Genomic DNA, 7333 nt, shown 5'->3' with positions numbered 1-7333 from the left:
GGACAACGCATCCGGTTCGGCGAAGTGCTGCAAATGTGGAAGGGCCTTACACCTGCTTTATGTCTGAATTCCAGCAGGGGGCCAAACGTGCGGTTGCAAAAGGAATTCGGTTTCTGTAGAAGTCCATAAGAAAGTGACCCCCTTCTCACCAAACATTTTCATAATGAGTTTATGGTCTCAATTGCTAGTTTTAAGTCTTTTGCAACACAAAATGATATTCATTTTTTGAATCATGGTATCGTTGATTTTAAAATCGGGACTAAAGCAGGGGGTGTTTTAGGGCATTGTTATGATGTGATTGCCAGTGAAAGTGTGTAACGTAACGTAGAGTGTAAGGGCTCCTCCCCCACTCCTCCCTCTCGTCTTGAATCGTCACATCCGCAACAAGGGTAGCTGCGCCCGTAAAGGCAAACTGGACAATGGACAGCAGACCTCCACAAATCAAAAGGGGACGTCACACAAGCGCTGTTCGTTGATATACAGTCTATGTAAAGGACGCTTTGACTTGTTCGCATTTCTTTAAACCAATCCCCACAGTCTTGGGTGACACTTATCCCTGGATGTAGCATCTGTGCCCTCGCAAAATATATGGCAAAAAATAAGAGGCATGCATTTGGTGACAGATGCCCTAGATGTCAGGCTTTATCCATTGAGACAGACTAATGATCCCCTGGCTTTTCATCTAGTGCCACCATCAGGTATAAATACAAATTTACTTATGACCACATATGCCAATAGACATATGTAGCGTACTGAGTTTATATACGATAATAGAGACATTTCACGTGTTACAAGCAAAGTATTCAGTGCATACAGTATAACGATTAAACAAAGTAACAGTATTTTGACTGTAACAACATTCAGTCTACAATGGTGAAGCATATTAGCTTTTAAAGAATATAGCAAGGAGTCAACATTTGCACTGCTAAAATTAAGAAACACCAACAAGACAGAAATGTTGTTTAATTTAGTAAAATACAAATAATAGCACAGCACTATTTGAACACTTAGAGGGCAGCAGTCTCGTTGCAGTCCATAGGTAACAATGATTAAACACAAAGAGGTCAACAAAGAGGTCTTGGCTGAAAAAAACCTAGAGAGAGCTCCTCATTGAGTCCACCTCTTGACCATTTTTATCCTACACTCCCCATTCACATGTACAGCACATACAGTCAGAAAGCTATGGATGCCGGCAGAGAGTGATAATAAAGGCATTTCCATTTGAATAAGCGTCTGGTCTTTAAGTGGAAACGTCCTGAATGTGTTTGAAGTTTTTAGCTCTCCTTGGCTGTCAATTACAGGAGAAAGGCCTCACAGTTACTAATCCAGTTTACTTTGTGCCTGTCTGTGGAGGAGAGCATCTGGCATGACACCAAATGCCACTCAATAGATGCTTTTCCAAACAAAGGCAGAAAAATGGCTGCCCCTCTGCTCTCCTCCTCCTCGTTTCCTGCTTGACAAGCACATTGAATCTGTCTTTTTTTTCATACATTTGTCAAGAGAATGTCTTTTATCTGACCTTGTTGCCATGGTTTCAGCTCTTGTATAGGGCAGGACATGTGTATACTGTATATAATATGGGTTGCTGAGAAAAGGGAAGGCGTACTAGAGTGCGGGTGCCCTTTGGTGCCACATTCAAGTGTGTGAAACCTTGTGTGTTTTAATGCTGTAGTATAGGCAGTTGTCTGCTCCTTTTCTCAAGGATGTGTTAAGAGCAAGAGGTCATTTAAAAGGATGGTCATAACAACTCAAACTCTAATTGGATGGGATGTACCATGAACGCTCAGTGACCGCGGGCGATGTGGTCAGACCGCATGATTGTGTTTCAGTATATGAGCGGAGTGTGTTGTCTGTAAACGCTGCTGGGGAGAATAAGAGCTTGGGACAGAACCACCCTTAAAAGTTAATCAAATACCCACAAATAATAAAATATGAAGGCAAAAATGCCCTTGATAATTTTGGAATTCATTCTATTCATATTTTCTTAATCAAATTTAACATTTGGGACAATGCAGTTGTCATTTGTGGGAATCCATGATTAAGGACAGAGGTCTTGGCTTAGAACAGATCAGTAAACAGCATGGAGTTGCAAAAGAAACTGCAACCAGCTGTATGAGAAACTATTGACCCCAGACATTTACAGAAAAAGAACACAATTGACAGTGTAAAAAACAAAACTCAAAAAAAGTTAATCGCAGTTTCCAGGAATGACAAAAAATAGTTGTTGGTTGGCAGTTCATTTGTGTTATTTTTATTATTATTATAGTGTGTATGCATGAGTGTGCTCTGAGCATGATAGCACACACAAAACTTTTGGGTGTTCTCATTTTGTACAGCCTTCATCTGTTTGTGACAGTTTTTTATTACATCAGCGCTGAGATTCTTGGAAGAAAAAACACACCAATGGCAGCTACTTTTTGCCCCCCCTCTCTCAACAGTCCCATGGTGATGGGTGATTGAGGGGTCCATTTCAAATTGACAAGTTTAATTTCCCTCAGTTTTTCTTAAGTCAAAGCTGACGGAGGCCAAGAGGACTCAGAGAGAAAAGGAGATAAATTGAAAACACCAGGTGTGATGGCAGAGTTTTAAAGAACATATTCCTCTGCTGAGCCTTCAGCCTTGGCAAATTAATGTCGGTTTGGCATCCCATCTTCAAGCTCCAGCTTTGATAGTAACAACTCTTCAAACAACTCAGCCTTTTGTTGAATTCCCTGTTTGCTAAATCTGTAGTTTGTTCTGCTCAAAGGCAATTCACTGTGTAAAAATCTGTGCAGCCAAATGAGAAAGGATGCTGTCTTTGTGATGTAAATTACTTATGGGCTCTGAAGGCTTGATGGGATGCATGTCTGGCACATCAGGAAAAAATCGGTTAGCTTTGGCACACACACATAACTTTTATTTAAACACTCTACACAGCACACATTAATGTAATTTCCAACGATGGCTTCTTAGCACCGCATGATCGATGCACAAACAATTTGAGTAGCGCTGTGGAACAAGGCCAGAATTACAGCCAGGCTGGGATGTGATCCTCAGAGTACTGGAATGGAGCTGAGTTCATGACCCCGGCAGATTGGACAGCCAGCATCGTTATGAGTCATCCTTACTGCTCCCAGTTTGGCCAGGAGTCACACTTCTTTCTCTTTTTAAGAGAAGCTACAATAGTAGACAGAGTGTTTGTGATTCCACAGCCAACATAAGTCCGTATTAAACAGAGAGAGCCTGTTTCTGGATGGGTGTTTTCCAAACCACATGCCAAAAAGAACTTGGCTAAAATTAGGTTAAGCCATGGTTAAATATGAACTAAAGCCAACACTAGTTGAGGATGTTTTCCTCTCCTCCATATCGCTGATTTTAACTGTGCTATATCAACATCATTCTGGTTCTTATTTGGCACTGGATGTACCACTGTATGGCAGAATAGTCCAATATAAATGAATTATTGGAGACATGAAAGTTGCAACATTTGAATAATGAATACCAACAAAAATGGTTCGGTAATCAGTGTTGGGTAAGTTACTTAAAGCTACATTGTGTAAAGTTTGTAGTTGTTCAATATCAAAATCTGTGTTTCCCAATCACAAACTTGTCCTTTTTTATAAGTTTTGTCCACCACCATCAATTTCAAGTATTCCTTTTGGCTTGGAATTTTACATTTGCGCTTGCATGAACTGGGGTAGACTCTCCATTGTCATGCGCAATCTTGAAATACGTTAAGATAAGGGACATACAGGATATACTGCTCTGGGTATCATCGCTTCCCAGCCCTGGCCTGCCCGCTCGTGGTGTGAAGCGCGCGTCCACGCCACTCTCTGACATGCACTCCAACAACCACGACTGATAGACGGCCTTTTGTACACTTTCGTTTTTTGAAGCGTGACGGCTACCTTAGCTGCAACACGTACATTGAACTGTGTGGCGAGAGAAAGTTGATTGCGATATATGATCTCATCGCTAGATGGGATTGATGGAATTTACAATATCATGAGTAACTTTGTTGCCCAGCTCAGTTCAAAGGGTTGTATATACTGTATATAGTCTTGTATGTACGTGCCATAAAATAATCATCATCTAAAACTCCTGGCTAGACAGCAAACAAGCACACTCTTCAAAGTGTAGCATTTCTAAGATAACTGTCACGCAATGACTGAATTTCAAATTATAATCTCTTACATTATTTGTTGCTATAAAGAGTGATTACATGGCAGTAACACATGATTAAGTGCCAGCCAGTGCTCGCCATTCTAACCTCTACGCTACCTGTTAAAAGATGTTGTCTCTGACGTTTTATCACAAGATGCAGTTCTTTAACTTAAATCTTTAAACAGGTGTCTTGCAAATTGAATTGCTCAAAATTCAAATTTAATGTTTTATGAAAATCAAAGCATCAGTTTTAACATGTGAACATGTTTTGCATTATATCACACAAACAATCTTGTGAGTCCATTTGTGTCAGACATATCATTCAGATAAATGTCAGGCTGCTGGCTGAGACAGATTATTACATGAGACATTCTGAATGATCTCGTCTTATCGTTTCCAGTTTCATGACAAGCTGCTTCACTTCTCAGTTGCCCGTTTCCTCCAATTTGGTCATTTTCCTTTTCTTCTGTCTCACCCATCATCTCTTTGAATGTTATTTTTTTCTGCTCTAATCTGGTCTTTGCCTCTTCTGATGTTACCAGTCATTTATTCTGTCCTACAAATGCATCAGGCTTGTTTTCAGAGCATTAGAGGCTGCAGAGAAACCCAGCATCGAGAGTCGATAGGATCTAGAAGAACTCAACAGCCGTCCTGCCAACATATTCTAGAGAGAGGAAGATTAAAGTGTGCCCCGACTGGACACACACACACACACACACACACACACACACACACACACACACACACACACACACACACACACACACACACAGAAACAAGAAAGAAATAGAAAGCCATTTGTTTCACCACAATTTGTGTCATTAGGTCATTTTGAAAATAATTGTTTAATATGGGGATACTCTGAAGCTTAACATTTTAGCCAATCACACTCAGCTGTGATGGTAGTTGCTGTTTGCTTGTTCAACCACAACTTTTTTTTTTATTTCTTGCCAAGCGTAAACCCAAGCTTCATAGGCTTCAAAGTGTCCTTTTGGAAACCAGAGACATAGTGAGATTGTACTGTATGTTCATTCTTGATGTTGGAATCAGTAGTGAATATTATTAATAATTAGATAATCTCGCAACATGGTTCATTCAGTAGCTGTTCTGGTGCTTTCGATCGTATCAAACAATCTTTTTTGACAAGAAAAGTTTGCTATTGGAATTTGGTTAAGAATAAACACACACAACAAATGCTGTGTAATCCATTCCCTGCACTTTTACTCTTGTGTTTTTGTGATTGTGGAATGGCAAAAAATGAGCCCTTCTGTCACATTCTTTTAAATACCAACTTCACTCTTACCAGTATCCTATGCGCATTGCTCCATTAAGAAGTTTTGGTTTTTTAAGATAAACAAGAGATGTTTTGGGGAGGTTTCCATTTTTCATTCAGCGTCTGCATTACATGATTAACAGAAAACACAAACTGCATCGCAGTGAAAAAAAATGTCTAGTTCTTGAGAAGTGAGGAATAAACACAGATGTTGCTTAATCTCTGAATTAATTCTCCTGATGGCTCCTCTCAAACAAGCAGTGCTTCTCACAGGATGTGCTCTTTCACGATGTGCTCTTTTAATGATTAACTGTTGTAGAAATACAGACACAATAGAATGCAATATCATTGAAATGACCAACCATACTTCAGCAAATGTTTTGAAAGGGGGCCATGTATATTTAGACTGTAGAAACAAAAAAGAGTAATGTGACAAACGAGTTCCATTGTAGCAAAGAGGTCCGGCACTTCAAAACAAGCCTTTGGTGATAAATAAAAAGACTTTTGACTGTTAATCGTGCTACGCTTTAGTGTGAACATTTTCCCTTTTAATCTAGTTTACCTCAATCACATTATCTACTACAATAACTATGTTGGGCATTGAGTTTCATTGTAAGACAAAAACACTCACACCATTTTTGGCCACTCTTTTTTACATGAGACCCATTAACTGATATTATGAGTCCCCTCCTCTCAGTGTTACCAATTTATGACTTGTCTGTGAAAACATGACAGGATTTTCTCTCTCCTCCTCCTTCTTCTCTATAGACGGAGGGATAACAAGTGGAGAGCTTTATCCGCCCATTGAAGTCTCTGTAAGATGGTTCCCAGATGGAAGAGAGTTATAAATCCTAACACTAAATGTGATGTGACAGATCAAAGTCCACATGTCGCTCTCCTCTGAACCGAAGGCACAGGTTGGTTATAGGTTTCTTCTTGATCCTTGTGCTGAATGAAAACAATTCCTCCATACGCAGAAGAAGTAAAACATTACTGGCAGTACAGCGGTTATCTTGTTGATGTAGACATAGATTGGATACAGTGAACACACATCTACTGGAGCTTTATGTCTATATCTTGAACATAAATTACGTGGGGGGGTCTCAACTGCCGCCAGAAGGCCCCAAAGTGAATTCAGTTATTCAGTCTTAAAAATGGGTAGCATACATGTGTAAAAGTATAAAAAAGGCTAATTTTAACAAAAAATACTCAGCATTTGAATGAACTATTTACAGACGTGGTACATATTTGATGCTCTTATTTGTACTAATGGCAGCAGGACACCCTATATCCAAATACACAGATAATTTTAAATACTCCTGACTTTTTAATGAGATCAATCTTGATATTCCTCACCTTTTGGTGCATATGGATGCAAAGTGAAATGAAATGAAGCATGGCAAAAGCTTTGGGAGTGTTTGGTCCTTCAAAGCTTAATCTCTCAGTCCACTGCTGAGCTGAGCCATGAAGGAACACACAAAAAGAAAGAGAAAAAAGTGTTTTACAGCTCAGCCACCCATAATGATCTCTCCTTCAGAAATCAATAGAGAGTAAAGGCTAGTATTACTGTAGGGAGTTGAGCAGACATGAACCCTGTTTGTATCGATCAGATGCTCATCTGTGCTGCTTTTACGGACCCAGTCCTCTTGTGTATGTAAAAATGGTGGACCGATATGTGGACGTAAGCAGACGAGGCTTAAATAGAGAGGGACACATAGTTAAAACACACAAACAATATTCCATCCTCCTCTCTCACCTTTCCATGCACCTAACACCCGTCTTGAAAGATGCCAATGTACTGGTCGCGGTGTAAGCTCTCAGTGTTTGAAGTGTGTGGGGGATTGTCCAGCTGGGTCATTGTCCACTGACACACACACACACACACACACACACACACACACACACACACACACACAC

The sequence above is a fragment of the Etheostoma spectabile genome, chromosome 2 (assembly GCF_008692095.1).
Source record: "Etheostoma spectabile isolate EspeVRDwgs_2016 chromosome 2, UIUC_Espe_1.0, whole genome shotgun sequence".
In the NCBI taxonomy this organism is placed as follows: Eukaryota; Metazoa; Chordata; class Actinopteri; order Perciformes; family Percidae; genus Etheostoma; species Etheostoma spectabile.
Note: the sequence above shows the minus strand (reverse complement) of the source record.